Genomic DNA, 17,406 nt, shown 5'->3' on the forward strand with positions numbered 1-17,406 from the left:
CACCATTCTGTTTTTAGCTCAGAATAATATTGCTTCCATCTTGGTAATGTTTACTTTTAGGAAATTCTTAAAGGACCATTGACGCAGGAATTCTGAGATATGATTGCCGACATAATGAGCCGATTAACGAATAACGAATGACGTGCCGATCCGTCGTTTTATGCTGCCTTGTTTGCTATAATTGCGAGAAATATTGCAAAAAAATCGTGAAACAGAGAAGCGCGGTTGCAACAACGCAATGTTAGCTTAGACCCACATATAACCATGAAGAAGAGGCGAGTATAACCGATGTTCCCTCATGTTATATGATGGTACGTTTAGATGATGCCACTGCTTCGTGGTAAATGAGCACTGGCTGATGTGTACTGTAGTACGTGACACAATTGAACAGTCTCAGATTTGGTAGACCTCGTACGTAGTCGGGGTCCATGACACTGCTTCCTCTCGATGCGACGCATTATCGGTCAAAATAGTTATTGAACGATGCACAAAGAGCAACGACAGATGGGTCTAAAGAAGCTGATCTGCTACAAGTAGATAATAAACTTCTAGATATGCTCGAAGCATTGGATAGGCTTCACGAAAGATACAAAAGACAGAAGCTCAACCACACGCTTCGCAAAAGAATAGCGCTACTAAACCAAGAGATAGAATAATATGCATCGCAACTAACAAATCAACAATGTCATATTATTTGTAAAGAAACGCAGATACAGCCAAATGTATCCAAAACCTGAAACATTTTAAGGCACCCCTTAAATGAAAGCACCACGAAGACAACATAGCAACAAAACTTAAAGAAACTGCTACACAATTGCACAAGAACCAAGGATCAGATACTAGATTACCTTAAAGAAAGATACATAGGAGATCATACGCAACCACAATACAGAGGAATAGATAACGGTGACATGGATACTCGAGAACTATGGCAGAACTACAAGAGGGGGTACAAGTACTTAACACCAATTCTGCCTTGGAGAAGACCGCCTGAAAAATCGGATTCTTAGAAACGCAGACGAGGAAACGCGTAAAACTCTACTGAAATACATGAACGAGATATGGGAATCTGGACTACCACACACCTGGAAGTATTCAAAAGTTATATTTATTCCAAAGCTAAGGAAACCAACAAACTTGGGTAATCTTCGCCATTTTTCCGTGACATCATGTCTCAGAAAAACAATGGAACACATAACATTAAGGGGACTTACTACACACATTGAAAGGAACGAGAAACTACCACATACTATGATAGGAGTTAGGGCAAAACTCTCAACGCAAGACATGATGGTGAAACTCTACCATTAAGTCACAGATCCGCATCAAGCTCCTAAGCTGGACACAAAAGCTGTACTCGGACTGGATCTCAGACAGAATTTGACAACGTAAGTCATAATGCAATACTAGAAGTACTTTCCAACTTAAACGTAAGGCATAAGATATACCGATGTATTGCGGATTTCTTTACCGGCAGAACTGGTACTCATAATATCGGGAGACTCAAGTCGAACACTCTGAACATGGGCGAAACGGCACGCCTCAAGGATGGGTGCTACCACCGATGTTATTCAACACCGCACTCATCGGACTCCCGAGACGACGCGAGAAGATCATGCGCCCGCACCCCAATTTATGTGTAGATGATATAACGTTATCGGTGACGGGGGGAAGCGATGGTGAAATCCAGGAGACCTTGCAGAAAGCAATGAATACAGTCTCAGCATACGTAGAACCGAGAGGACTGTCATGTTTCCCGGAGAAATCTGAGCTTTTACTCATCTAACCAAAATGCCAAAAAAAATCGCAAGCCTCTAACCAACAAGGAATAACCTTAGAAATTAAAGGTATAGCCATACCCCAGGTCTCATGCCTAAGGGTACTGGGATTGTGCCTACAAAATGACAAAAAAAAACACCACAAGAATACACCGCTTGAAGATATACACGGCCTAGGTGGCCGGCTTATTTTGAGAATTGCTAACACACCGGCATGAAAGAGAACAATATCATTCGACAGGTACAAGCCTTTATCATCTCTTCTATAGCGTATAGTGCGCCATTCCTAAATGTATGGGGTACTGAGAAACACACGATTGACATAATGATAAGGGAAGTATTAAAACAAGCATTACACCTTCCTCCAAGCACAGCAAACGAAAAGCTATTAGCCCTAGTTGTGCGCAATGGCCTGGACGAAATTATAGAAGCCCAGAGAACATCAAACTATGAATGCCTAACACACACGAAGACTGGACGGACAATACTAAACAAGCTGGCAGTACGATACCACATGCGAATTGAAGAAAAGAGAGATATTCCACCAGACATACGGAACACCTTCAATACGGACAAATGACTACTTACGGGGAAATCCTCAGATACTATAGAAATACTCGCTATAAATACCCTCCTCTTGAGAAATCATTAAACACCTAGCAACTACATGGAGATTCTACAAACAAGGCCATTCGGTACGCCACTACACATGCACCAAATATGCCGAGAAGCATAATCATAGCACTCTAAGACATGCAATACACCATGTGAAGACCTCCATCACATTATTTGGGCATGCCTATCAGCTCCAAACAGCATCGAACACCGCATAAACCACATTGCTAAAATAAAAACCTCTGAGCAGTGAGAGGCTATACTACTCAGCGCATGCCCAGAAGACCAGCTCTGGGCTGTCCGGCCGGCGGAAGACGCCGCTACGTTTCAAGGCCAGGCCTGCGTCTGACGGAAAAGGGAGCTTTACGAGGCTGGCCTCCCAGCCTCTCCGTTCCCGTTTCGAATCCAGCAGGGACTTTTCAATAAAGATGTTATATATACATGTATCAGCCGTGATCAACCGTATTACGGCGGTGGCTGCTTCTGGCGCGGCCGCGCGGGCCCCTATCTTGAAAGTGGTCTGCGATGGGGACAAAGTTCGCCGAGTGATGATAGCTTCGTGCGCGCTGTGTTCTCGCCGCTTAGTTCCCGTTGAAACGAGAGCGAAGGCTAATTCGCTCTCAGCTGAGGGCCCTCTCTCAAAAGCGATCGTCTTACGTGAGGGACGGACGGGTTTTCTCGTGGGGTAGGCATAGGAACACTTACGAATTCAAAACTATTTTATTTAGAGAGCAGCCGTATGCTGGAGTAATTGCAAAAAAAATAATTATAGTGATCGGAAACCATTAACGACAAATGACAACAACAAATAACCAAACGCTTCCAGGAAGCTATCACCTTTATTACCGAAATGATGCGCTTGAAGGCGTGACTCTGGCGCAAGAGGTACAGAATCATTAAATGTAGCTACAGACGAGTCGCATTTTTTATGCATGCACCATTCATCAGCATTGCTTCTTCGTCAATAAATAAATAAATAAATAAATAAATAAATAAATAAATAAATAAATAAATAAATTGTTTAGTAAATGGAACTTTGGTTTCAAGAAAACTAAAAATTTATACAAATATATTTGGACCCATAGCCGAAAGTGGCTAGTGGAAGATCAGCTAAGAGAAAAGAAAACACAAGTGCAATACATCGCCTTCGTTCTCCTGGCATCACTGCTAGACGCCTCACACTGCCCATTCGTCGGATATGAAGTTTTGTTTTCATTTCGGCAAAGTTTGAGAACGGCAGAGGCGTTCCAACTGTTTGTCAAGTAAGGGGAGAGGGCGGCAATCTACGAGCTATCCAATCTCCCTTCTCTCTCTCATCCCCTTGTATATATATATTTAATTGAGAAGTTCAAGACCATGCACTTTGCATGGGTTAGCCGTGATGACCCGATTCCTGTGATCATCGTTGGAGGCTTTAATGTGGACATTTCAAAATCAGGCACGCAATGGCTCACTCAGTTTGTGCTAGAAGAGTTTGGTTTGAAGTGCCATAACAATCTAAGTCACTTAGCTACTCAACAACGGTCGTGTATATATTGAACCCTGGCCAAGATTCCCTCCAAGGTTGTAGCCGAACCAATCAGTGTATGTCACAGTAATCACAAAGCTATCATCACTACCATTACCATATGAGGAAGATAAATACATCTACATTAGTCTAACCTTGTGTGAAGTACTACAGCTTCGTTGGTCATCCACCTTTAAAGAGTGGAATGGATCTTCTTCTTTTTTTACTTCGTTTTTTATCTCAAAAATCGAGCAAGCGTTCTTAAGACTTTCGCGCACAATCTAAGGCTTGACTTGATGCACCCTTCTTACTTCCAAGAGGTAATTAGTTTTTTTTCCGAAAGATAAATACGAACCAAAAATGGTGGATTAGGAAGCACCTGCCCTCCTAGCTTTTCCAATTAGAGATCGCGTGCAGGAATTCCCCTTTTCTACTCGAGTAAGAAATTCAATTTGCTCTCGCAGAAGACGCGAGGTCGACGAGACCTAGTCGTTTAATGAGAGAGGGACGGAATTGGGCCTGAGAAACTCACCTGCCGTCTGTTACTCCACCCAGGTAACAGGGATACGGTGTCTGTTGATAATTTATTCTGCGAGAACAGATGATAAAAAGAGAAGAAAGAGCGAACTGAAACTCGAGTTTAAGTGAACTGCTTTCACTCGGTAGGCGCAAAGACATCGCAGCTTCGTCTAAGCTATACCTGGGCTCGACTTAAATAAAGACACCGAACTCGCAAAACCAACCCAGTCAAGTGTTCAGAGGAACAGTGCCATGTAATCGTGAACGAGAAGCAGGTCACCGATCAACGAGACATGCTTAAAATGCAGTTTTGCGATCTGCATGGACCTCATTGTTGTGAACAGCCAGAAAAAGCAGCCCGTCTTTGCACAATCTACGGTGATTGGCGAATGGTCCAGCGTACACCTGACAACTCAATATGTTCGTTGTAGCTCGAATGACCAAAGGCTTCAGGGGCAGCCTTTCCAAGTTCCAATCCATGTAGAATCCCGACTTTCGCCTAGTTAAACTCGCGCCCAGCGCCTGGATAGCATTAGGCCATTTACTGATCTCCCAAATAACATCCTCAAAGTCATATGCTATCCCAAAATGAACTGCTTTTACTCGGTAGGTGCAAAGACATCGCAGCTTCGTCAAAGCTGTGGCCTTTGCGCAGATATTTTTTACAGTCCAAGAGCATCATAGCCTGTCGAGCAATTATTTTTTCTTTTCTACGAACGTTCAGTGACCTCGAACAAGCCTACTCTCCTTTAGAGACTGGCGCTTCAAAAAACATGGACAGCAAGCGCCATCTGTGTAACAGTTTAGAAACCTTGGCATGTCCTCAAATGAGGACACCATGCGGCTAGTGACTCGCTGCAAGCAGCTGGACGACCTTTATAGCAGGATAAATGTGTGTCCTCATATGAGGCCCGTATGCATGAGAGGGTTAAAGGCGACGCCTTTCTTGCCCACTCTGCCAGATTTGATGTGGCTTTTATCCGCTGCCGGGTGGTTCAAAATCTCGGCGGATGTATTTGTGGCCTTGTATACGAGAGATATATGTGCGCTGATAACGCCTTTATGCTGACCGATAAGATAAGCCAGATAAGCGCACCTCTGTTCTGCGTGATAAAAAAAATCACACATAACACTTTAACAGATAATGTCGGCTCGTAGGTATGCCTAAAGCACACCGACCTCTTATTGTAATAGCGCATTTTGTTCAACGTATCTGTTTGTTTACTGATATATCATTTTCTACTTAGGTATTTGATATATGCCACAGCGTTTGCGCCCATTCTTGGACAATCCTCGAGAATGAGTTCATGGCACGGTGGAGCAAGAACTATCGAATACTTAAACGTACAGCTAGATATGTGTAGTACTTTTCCGTGCGTACACCAGTCATCGCCATTCTTTCCTCGGCAAGCACCACACGTCGCTCTCATTCTCGGGAAATAGCCGCATAGACTTCTCACATCGTGCATCCGCTTAATGTGACGTTCGAATTTCTGCATAGCTTGTGAGCGGAGGAGCGCACAAAAGAAAAATGGCGTACGATTGGTCACTGGGACCTTCGTGGTGGGTAAACATAAACATCTCGAGTGATTACACTTTCCATTGTGCTTGCCGTTAGCTGTGTAGCAATTAACCATCCACCGCAATAAAGCGTCGTGGCACATAAATTTCGACAAGTGCGTTGGACCTGCCTGATTTCTTTAAATATCTGCCTTCCTCCTCCCTCCCCCCCCCCCCCAACTTCCGCTGCCTGTATGCCATTCTGTATTCGTGAGCAATAACTGGACACTAAAGAGAAACACTTAATAAGTTTATACAGATGAAATATTTTTTTTCAGAATTATTTGTGTTAATTTCCCTACAGGAGTTTTATTACAAGAAAGAGAAAACGAAGTCCAAAATTTTATGTATTTCTTTTATTTCACACCAAGAACCACCAATCAGTCGTTCCTGTTTCAATGAATTCATCATTCATTCGTGCGTCCATCCCTTTAGTCGACCAGTCAATATACCAACTAATCAGCCAACGGTTCAGTGACAATAGCCCGATACTTCGTGCAAAACCTCGAGAGCAAGAGGGGAAAGAAATGGCGCGTTCGTTAAACGAATCAATACAACAACTCTTGCGCAAAGTGCATTTATCTCAACCTTACCAAGAAGGAGGATCTGTAGCATAAACTGACCGTGCGATAGCAATGTACGTTCAAGCAAGAGAACAAGGAGAGACGTAACCATTGTTAAACGTAACGAGGTTGTGGACTCGTTAAAAGAAGAATAAAAAAAGGAAGGTGCAGAGGAAAGATAATGCTCAGCAGGAGTACGACCTTCCGACTGACATCTTTTAAAGAAGCAGCGCCACATCTTGCTTACTGCAGGTCAAACTATAAAGCGCCAAAGTAAGAACATTCGCGACACATAAAACTAGACACAAATCAGCGATAGAAACTATGCGCATGGTTTTCCTGAATTGTAGTCGTATGACGTGTGTGCTTCTTGGAGGGTGCGTCCAAAGAAAGAAAGAAAGAAAAATAAGTATAAACATAAAGGGGAAAGAGAAGGAAAGCGCAGTGCATTGTGACTGAAGCACGTACTGCCCTGGTTTATACTCTAAAACTGCAACGCAGCCACTTGAACCAAACTGTAGCTCCGGCCCCCGCAATTCTTCGACTCGTACAGTTCGAGCAGTTACCGCGGAAGCGAGGAAACCGAACTGAAACGAGAGACCCTCGCAGAAGGAATTTCGGGAAGAATGTGCGCCGAATACTTTTGCTGACACGCATTCCATTGCCCTGCACTAGTTTGGAGTACCATGGCACAGGGATGGGTCGTTGTCATGTCGTGTTTGTCGTGTTTGCTCTTCGTCTTTCTGAGACCCAGCCTTCAAGGATAGCAAACAAACTTGAGAAGAAGCCTCGAAACCTAGCCACGAGCGATGAAATAAACAATGATAGCCATTGCTATAAGAGAGAGGCAAGCTAGAGTATACAGTTTAAAAAAGCAAGCGCAGGAACTCTGTTAAAATGTCAAATTAATCTGGAAACACTGACGCTGAGAAGCACATTACGTCCAATGCCCTGTCCTTACTGGCAACGGCACGCTTCAATCTTGTTTGCTTGTCTTTGGGATATTAGCTTGCTGCGCTTTCCCCAGCAAATGCTATATAGTATATGCACGTTTGAAGACTGAACTTCATACTCACACTGCCTTCATTTTTAATGCAACGCATCCAACACCATTTTACGCGTAAACGCTAAGTCCGTCTTTTTCGAATTTTATTTTTCTTGCGCTGTCCGTCTCCGTCATCCTCTCTCTCACGCAAAGTAGCGTGTACGCGACTATGGACCATAATTCGCAGCGCATCTTGGGTGCGGCCATTTCTCCCCGGGGACCACAGGAACTGCGGGGAAGAATGAAAGAGCAAGCGCGACAGCGCTCAGCCTGTTCTTGTTGCCACTGTAAAATAACTTAAACCATTAAAAGTGAATAATGATGTAAATCTGTCTGTAAATCACCTCCTTACACACATAGCGTTTCTCGCTCTACTATCTAGAGAGTAATCTGGCGCTACTTTGCTATTGTATGCGTGGGAATGCCGGTATATGGTGATTTCGGATTGGCATCGTCCTCGGAGTGCCAGGACACCTTGAACACGCGCCTGGCTAGCACCATTCCATCTGTCACAATGATTCATTTCCTACTAGAACAGCACGTAAGGAGTTGTTTTAGATTCATTATAACACATGAACATGCTTTGTTTAACTATGGGTACTTGTGATTGGATGTCCAAATAAATGAAACGTATAAAGTAAAAAGTATCTGTGGGCCGCTAAAGTTGGAGGACAGACGACAAGGTTCGCACTCGCTTTGGAACAGTTTGTCGCCTGTTCTTGCTTTACTTCGCTTGATTCTGCATTGCAGCTGAGTAAATTTCATTGAAAGACGTAATATGGGTGAATTAAAACCTTGTATGAAGATTTTATTTTAGTAATACATTATCCGTGCAGCCATTTCCACGTTTTAGACGGAGCATCATATAACACCAGCCAACACAAGCCTCGTACACCCATATACCGAGTTCGTTCCAGTTCTGGCCAGCGTAGGAGACAGTCTATAGTAGAAAGCTAAGGTAGCTAAGGGGACAGCCGAGACAACTTCGAAGTCATGTAATGGGACGCGTTTTGAACCACCTCGAAAGCATGTGGAAGAAGGAGACGATGATGATGATTTCATGGCATTCCCATTGAAAAGGGGCGGTGAAAGATAGTCACCTAGCCTGCTTGATTTATTCAGGTATGCTATACATGTTTTCTCCTTGCATTCTTGTGTACATCTCCTTAATCTTTTTCCTCCCTTTAATGTCTACCTTGTGCCACTAGCATGACTGTAAAAGATGCGGTCGTATCAATCTCTTTCCTACTTTTTTTTTCATCAATGCTCTAAACGTCTATTGCTTATCTCGACTGCTGACCGTTTGACGCTCCCGTCCACTTTAAACCCAAGCACTTCTGGAAAGTGTACGTTAACTACAGTTCTCACTGAGTGAATCCCTTCGCATTCCATGAGGATTTGCCGAGTGGTCTCCGAATTTTTGCTGCGGCATACACATGCTTCATACGTTTCCAAATATGTGCTCCGCTATGTTTTTGTCCTTAGGCAACTAGCTCGAGCTTCAAATACCAAAGCACTGCCCTTTGTGTCATCGTACAGAGTTCCTTTTCCAATTTCTTTCTTCTCATTCTTCTAAATCCCTATGACCCTTTTTGTTTCCATTCTTTGCATCGAATTAACTGTCTCTGTTTCTCTCACTTTCTTTCTGATGACTCCTGGTTGTCGATTTAGAGTTTCAGTTACCTTGTACACGGTTGCAAACTTTCTTGACCTCTTCCTCCATTCTGCGTCCACGCTGTTCAAGTAGAGGTACTTGTGCACTTTAGCCGCCCATTTATTTTCACCCACGTTCCTATGTATTTCTTCAAAACTGGTTTTGCTCTTTGCTTCTCTGACTTCAAAAGAGGCTTAACCCATCTCACCCTGCACTGCCTCATTTGTTGTTGTATCAAGATGAATGGATGGATGTATGGATGGATATTATTAGCGTCCCCTTTAGAACGGGGCGGCAGGTTGCGTCACCAAGCTCTTAGTAGCGTCGTAGTAGCGTCCACGCTACTACAACGTGGACGCCACCTCCCGGCGACACGAGAAAGTTGAAAAAAAAGAACACACACACATTATTTCTGTATTTGAAGTCTTTGCGCCTGCAAAACTGTAAAAAAACAAAAAAAAACATGATGTGACTTACATTAAGGGCGCAGAAAAGCGTGTCTACGTTTTCTTGTGACCAGACTACCTTCCTTGCGGCTTTCCAATGTCCGGCTCAGCCGCCATCTTGTTTGGACAGGAAAGTAGCCTGCATCGTTTTTTACTTTGATTTTGACTTCGCGAAGCTCTCTACTTTGACGTCTTCGTGAGAATTGAAACAAGGCTTAAGACGGCCCCTGTCTGCTTAACTGTCTATTTTGCCGTCTACGGAGAGTATTGTTGGATCACAGCCACCATCACTCCCGTGATGGCACATCTCTCGTTATAAAACTCCCATAGACGGTGGCGCCAGATTTACCTCTAGATAATATAATGATAAACTCTGTGCTTAAACTCTTTTAGTGCAAGGGCGTGAGTTATTGACCAAAATACGCCATTTTTTTTTACTATTAAGGATGTACATTATTTTACAGTGGGCTTGCCGCCAGTGCAGATCGCCGTGGCTTTGTCGTCAGCTGTCCCGTCATTAAATTGGTAGCCCAAAACGGACTGCGCAGACTGCTGGTGACTGGGTTAGAGATTTATTGCGCAAAATTTAACCGGACGAGGAAGAGCAGCTGATTCCGGTCTATGCACACGACAACAGAAATCTCTGCCTTTTATTGGGGAGCTTTGTCTTTCGCTCGATTTCCCCCTCTCCGTTTCTCACCTGAAGGATATGTTTTAGCTTATGATTAGGAGAAAAGTGGGAGTTCGGCAGATTATGTAGCGCGTAGGAGACATAACCGGTGGTATACTAGAGTAGCAAGGAAAGGGCAACGTGGGGGAGGGAGGCGACAGAGACAGCTGACATTTCTTTTTAATTCAGAATCAGGTAACTTTTTTATTGAGTTGCGAAAGTGTATTATATAGATGAAGGTGCAGAAGGAGCTCAAGGAGCAAGAGAACAATGTTCTAATAGGATTTGCTGCCAGTTAGTAGAAAAATAAAGCAGACAAAACAAATAACATTGTTTCGCAGGGTGGCAGAAAAAAAAGTATTTGAGAAAAAGTATGCATAGCAATTGTTGAATAATGCAATATAACGCCGATACAACAAAAACAAACATACGAAATAACTCTGATAAAGCAAAAGTGAAAATGCAAGATAATTGGGACTACTGTACCAGAAGAATAAAAATTTAACAAAAAATAATGCAATATAGGAAGAACTTCAAGTAAATGTGACTTAGCAGAACTTATAACCAAGAATATATATTTGTCGAGGAGAGAAAAATTAAATAATGTTTTATTTGTAATAGTTGCTTAATTAAAATAATTTAGCTGAGTGATAAGCCCATGAAATATGCAGGTGCAGTGTTTGTTGAGCTGACGTAGGACAGACTTAATTGGAGCGAGGCGAATTAGTCTTCTGCAACAGGTTTAAATCGAAGAATGTTGATGCGGATAATTGCAACAACGACAAATAATTAATGTCGGCGATTTTCGCTTGCATCCCGACATTATAGATTGCCCGCAGGCGCCGGGAATGATGAAAAATTCGCTGGTATTCGCATTTCTTTTCCGAATGCGCGTACATCTCGACCAAGAATGAACCTTTGGAGCAACCGATCTTTACCTCCATTCGTCTTCCCTTGTTCACCTTCGTTCTTGTTACTTTTTTCATTTTTATACACTGAAGTCATTAAAGTCACTATCTCCCACGTTTCCGTTGAGCATTATATTGACAACCAACCGAAGAATTGTCATCAAGAGCCTACACTCTAAAAACTGTATGCACACTTTGGGGTGTATATTTGTCCCACAACAAAAATCGTCATCTGCCTTGCTTGCGTTTCCTTTCTTGAAAACTCGGCGCTCGGTACTTTCCTGTCGAGAATGCTGTGCTACACTGATAACGCGCATGCCGTTCGTGACTGGGAAGTACCGGGCTCGCAACGTTAAAGAAAGGAAACGCGGCCAAGACAGATGGCGATTAATGTTGTGGGACAAAAAAACACCCCAAAGGTTGCAACTGTTTTTAGAGTGTATATCCCACCTGTCAACCTGTGAGCTTTAAAATTTGTAAAAATATTTGGCACACGTTATGTCCTGTTGGAGAAGGGAGGTTAACACGCATTTGTTTAAAGCTTGCTCTCAGCACCTACATTGTCGGATATGCACAGGAATTAACCATTATTTACCTTGACACGCTTCCGACAAGCAGCAGCAAACTTGGAACAGCAGAAACTGACAGCATTGTTTTTATGTCACAGTGAGTTTTTTTCTGAACCTTTGCTACCAGCAACGTTTTCGCCTGCTTCGCGAACTTATTTCAGTAAACTTGCTCGAAGCAAGTGCTTTGTCATTTCGCGTTTCTAGGGGGCACGGAACGGCGGCAACGCATGGGCGATGTGCTCAAACAAGTTTCTGCTCCTTCAACGGGCGCTTCTCGTCTGCGCTTCCTTCCACGGGAGCGCACGGAGCATGCGCCTCACCGATCCCGCTGCTGCTGCTGATCCTGCCGAATTGGAACCTCGCCCGTGCATCATCGGCAACTTCGACGCCAGGAACCATGGTGGAGCAACGCCGTGGGAAAACCGTATAAAAAGCAAGCACCCTTGCCAGCAGCATCCAGTGGGCACGGCAGCAACGCGTGGGATATGTGCTCAAACAAGTTTCTGCTATTTCAACAGGTTAGTTCATACTCGTGCTGTAACAGCGACAATCGCTTTCTCGTAGTGTTACCGTGCCCACGGGCGTAGTTTTCTGCTTTTGCATCACTATGTCTGCTGCTGTCGGGGGACGCTGATCCGATTTAAAAGTACGTGTGCAAGGGTAGTGTGAAGGCGAAAAGGCTATTCAGGTCAACCTAACTGGCCTAAGCGAGACACTTAAGGCCCTGGAAGACATTGTACAGCTTTGCAGCGACCAAGCGGCAAGTCTTGCTGAGCGGAAAGAGACAACCGGAGAGGCTGAACTCAGCTTTGGAAAAACATCGCGAAAAACTTGTCCATTTGGATGACAGAATGAAGCGAAATACTCTAATTGTGTTCGGAATATCGGAGAGTGACAATGAAACCGCAGCGGAACTTGGAAAAGACGTAGTTGTCGAAATATTAAAGAGAAAGCTTGGTCTTGAAAAAAATAGAGCGGATGCACAGAATCGGAAAGCCGCATAAGAACAAATCCGCAGAAGAAACCTTGAGGCCTCGTCCAGGAATACTGAAGCATAATAATTATAGGTAAAAAGAAAAGGTTTTTCAAAACTGCGCAAAACTGAGAGGAAGTGGCATTTCTGTTGGCGACGACTATTGAAAAGTAACACTGAATAGCGCGGGCTACTGTGGAAGTACGCATTGAAAGAAAAAGAAGGCTCGCGCGTGCGCCTGTACCGCGACAGGCTTACTGTAGATAACAATGCCTACGTATGGAATTATTCCAAGAATAGCCGTGTCAGGGCACGGCAAAGGCTATACTCAAAGACTATACAGCGACAGATAGCGACCATTGAACCGATACCGTGTTCTAGGAAACGGACTTACGACTTATAAACCTTAGTGGTCGAAGCCTCGCGAGAAAAGTCGGCGATATAGAACATGTGCGTGCCAGTTATGACCCCCATGCAGTTATTGTTAGCGAAACGGGGATGCGGCAAGAAATACAAGTCTGCGAGTTGTTCCCTCCAGGATATATAAGCGCCTTTGAGATCGAGTGCTAGAATCGCTCCGGTGTTGTGTGGTGAGATGTGTTCAAAGACTTGTTCCTTCAGCTGAAGAAGGATGTCGTGGGTGGAAAGGTGGAGTCGGAATCCGGACATTGTTTCGAGAAGGAGGTCGCTGGATTCTAGGTAAGGTTGAAGTCGGTTCAGAATGACATGTTCCAGAAGCTTGTCTAGGCCTGAAGTCAGTGATATTGGTCTCATATTTTCTAAGCTGGAGATTTTGCCTGGCTTCGGAATGAGTATGATGTCCGCGTGCTTCCAGTCTGCTGGTGGCGTACCCGCTTCCCAGTGATGATTAAAAAGGTCAGTAAGAGATTGAATGGTGCCATCATCCAAATTGCGCAGGAACTTGTTGTTTATTTTGTCCTTGCCTGGGGTGGTGTTTCGTGTGAGTGCCTGGAGAGCTTGTTGCACCTCAGTGATAGTGATCGGCTTGTCGAGGTCGTAATTGTCGCTCACGCTGTACGGTGGAGGTTGTCCTTGTGCGTGTTCGAAATCGCCTATGTACCACCTCCGCAATTCCTCCAGGATTTCGTCAACAGAACCCGGAATAATTGTGGAGGATATGTTGGACTTTTTGCTGGCTAATTGCCTTGCCTTTTGTGGGGTCGAGAAGATGGCGTAGCAGCGACCATGGTTTGGCCATGCTAAGATTGCCCTGCAACTTGTTGCATAGTTTTCGCCAGTTGTGGCGGGTGAGCTCCCCAGCATGAAATTCCGCGGTTGCCGTGAGTTTCGCTATACGAAGTTTCAGTTTACGATTATGCTTTCGGCGCTTCCATCTCCTAACAAGGCCTCGACGTGCTTCACACAGGTAAAGAAGCTGCGGGTGTATGGCCGGTATGTCTGTGGTGAGTGTGATCTGTTTTGGATGTCTGTCTACGTCTTGTTGAAGCTCGTGTACCCACTGCTCGAGATCCGTAATACCCGTTGAGGAGTCATCCGCTCGCTCTTTGCGAAAAGCTGCCCAATCTGTGAGTGTTGTAGTGCGAGGGGTAGCCGGTTGTCTACCGGCTACCCGTCGCACGTCGGGGTAGCCGGTAGTGAGGAGGTGGACACCTACGCCCAAGCTACCCGTCACGATGGAGCTCCTGCTACCAGAGCGGTAGCGCCCTCGGACTACACGAGACATCGGCTACACCAGCTGGACCCCCGAGTAGCTAGTAGCGAGGCTGCCAAGCCGCTTCCAGAGAACGGCCCCTCCAGAAGAGAGACCGTTACACGCTACTGCGCTCACGGACTGGCTGTGCCTGGACTGCGGCCCTGTACGCCGTGGGCCACGCCGCGCCACGTCACCTGCCTTGACTCGCCCGGTGGTACCACAGTAAAGCCGGTGGTACCACACTAAAGCCGGTGGTACCACACTAAAGCCGGTGGTACCACAATAAGGCGCTGGCAGCAAGCAGGTAGTGCTAGAATGTGCCTTCTCCCGCCTAGAAGCATCGCAGTCGTCGAATTCTGATTTTCGATTCCGTAAAGAAACAAGCAAGTGGGTGAGGCCGTAATACTCGGCAATAAGTACAAGAGTAAAAATTGTTGCAATTGAATGTTTCAGAAAAGCGTTTCACACAACTGCATCCCCCACTCAAAGACTTCCGTCAACCTATTCTTCTAAGAAAGACAATGCATTCCCTCATGACGTGACTGCCAGCTAAACATTTGTCTCTGTGTTTGCTGAAACGCTTTGAAGACACTGCTGTTTCGAACGCTTCAGAACTTCTTTTCACTGGAGGTACCGCCGACGGACAGACATAAGAACCACAAAATTCTTCTTTCTTTTTTTTCGAGACAGGCACGTATGTCAGAGACCCACGTGCTTTCCTTAATAACAGACTTTCTATCTAACCTGTTAAAACTAACCTGCCGAGGATGACAAGTCCGCCCTTGACGAAGATAGGCTCTCCTATCAAAACGTCAGCCAGCCTTTCTGAGGCATCTTATCCTTGTTTATACCATTTATACTACAGCGCGGTACTCCATCTGTCAGCCCCCTTCTTAACCTTGAATATACATAAAAAAGCATTTCTAGCTTTTCTCCTTTAGTTATACCTTTGCCTTTTTGCTGAGAGACTTTACACTTCTTTCCAAGAGCCGCCGGTGGCAGGTTTTCGAGTGCTCAAATTACCGGATTTGCAGAATGGTATATGAAGAAGAAAAATATGAAGGAAAGAAAGAAAGTATCCTGGTTGGCTCGTCTTTGTGTCTTGTTCTGGCAACTGCATATCTGTAGACTTTTGCTGTGCGGCGACGCCTCATTAAGAATTACTCTCTGGTAGCTTCTTTTCTATTTTCGTCCTTCTATTATTGCTCAAATTTATCAAATTCCTTCTTTCTAATACAATGACAATAGACAGCCGCACATCTTATCTTTCCTCTAGCGTCGCTGTCTTTCATCCTATCCATTTATTACAGTTTTGTTGATCATTTCTCTTTTTAACTATAATCCGGTCCTTCTTCGTTATGCGACAAAACAGACACAGTGAGAGGGTGACAACTTCGCTGGGAACCGGCGTGCACGACTACGCGGAAAAACGTCCCCGTTCGGACAAGCGCCGTGTTGACGGCTGCCGCCGGCCGAAGCTCTTCGAAGCGCACGAGGCCCGTCGGCGCGCCTAATTAGGGACGACTTTGATGAACGCCGGCGGACCATGCGAGCGCAAGCCGTCTTAGACGCACACGCGTCATCGATTATCTTTCCGGGAGCGAAGCCCGGCTAAGCCGAAGGCGGCAGCGACCAGTCGAGCCGCGTTTCGTTAGCAGCTTCCCAACTGATGTACACAGGAAGAGAAAGCAAGAAAGGCGGACTCTGAAAAAGACTTCTCGTGATTTAAGATCTTTCGGGCCCTGCGCACGGCTGCATGGCAGCTGTGCGATCGGCGATGCGAACGGTGTTCGTGCCGCGTGCGACACAGAAGCGACGAGAGCGGAGCGGAGTCGTTCGACTGCGAAACTTGACCCCCCCTCCCCCCCGCTATCCCCTGCATTCTCATCCCTTAGTAATTATAAAAAAATATGCTATCACTATTGCCAGCCAACTGTGATGCCGGACATTCTACATGGTAGCACCGAGATAAACCGAACGCAAAGCAAGTGAAGAACAGATGAACTGCAAAGCGACATTAATACGCTAAACGTCGTTCGTCTGGCGACAGTTGTTCTACGAAGGGCTATAATATGTCGGCAGCGGTGCCTGTAAGGACCTGTAGAGAGAGAGAGAAAGTAAGCTTTATACCCAACAGCACACGAGCGTAGGTAGCTCCTCCGCTCTGCAGCGGGTGGTCCCCTCAGTCCAGGGATCCCGTGGCCTTAGTTGCCCTTCTCCCTCGGTTGATCAGGTTGAGCTGGTCCGTCGAGTCGGAGCTGGACAGCGCTGCCTCCCATTGCCGTGTGGTGGGGTGTGTTATCGGTGCGAGATCTTGTGTGCTATCGCGAGCCCATACCACACGGTAAAGCGTTGCGTATTGATCGCAGTGCAGGCATTTATAGCAACGCAGCGTGGTGTGTATGGCGTAGTAGAGACTCAAGTGGGGATACGTTTTTGCTTGGACTTTCCGCCATATTACGGCTTCCTCCCGCGACAGAGCATTATGAGGTGGCAGCGGTAGTGCTCTTCGTGAAAGGCGATAGTGTTGTGGGATGTGCTGCGTACAGGTTAATTGGTACCGGCTCGGGGTGGAACTGCACGGCGTGACCCTCTCGTGTCTCCCGGTGTGCATGCGCTCGGGTGCAGGCGTGTGCCTGCTGATTGCTGCGTAAAGGATTCATGCCCCGGAGTCCACGCGATTTGCATGCATGGCGGGAGCTGGTGCACTCCACTCAGAATGCGATGTGCGACCCTGGAAATTTTGGCCCTAGAAAAATTTCACCTGTAGGGACGAAGGAACCCACGTAAGTAGGCTTTTGTCGTCTATCTACTTGTATAATATTGCGTTACAGTTCATGTGTTCCTCATTTGGTTTGGGTTCAGTTTATCTCGAAAGTGGCGGCCAATGGCAAGGAGCACTCGCGTTTGAAATGATTTGCGGT

General features: G+C 45.5%; 1 long non-coding RNA gene across 2 annotated transcripts in view; it reads left to right on the forward strand.

The window, feature by feature from the left end:
* Positions 1 to 12,253: 12,253 nt before the first annotated feature.
* Positions 12,254 to 17,406, forward strand: part of LOC135901984 (uncharacterized) — a 38,987-nt gene continuing 33,834 nt past the window's right edge. For both annotated transcript variants that reach the window (XR_011513032.1, XR_011513033.1), the window contains exons 1-2: positions 12,254 to 12,352; positions 17,111 to 17,268. This is a non-coding gene — a long non-coding RNA (uncharacterized lncRNA). The remainder of the gene's footprint in view (positions 12,353 to 17,110; positions 17,269 to 17,406) is intronic.

Source organism: Dermacentor albipictus, chromosome 3 (assembly GCF_038994185.2).
Source record: "Dermacentor albipictus isolate Rhodes 1998 colony chromosome 3, USDA_Dalb.pri_finalv2, whole genome shotgun sequence".
NCBI lineage: Eukaryota > Metazoa > Arthropoda > Arachnida > Ixodida > Ixodidae > Dermacentor > Dermacentor albipictus.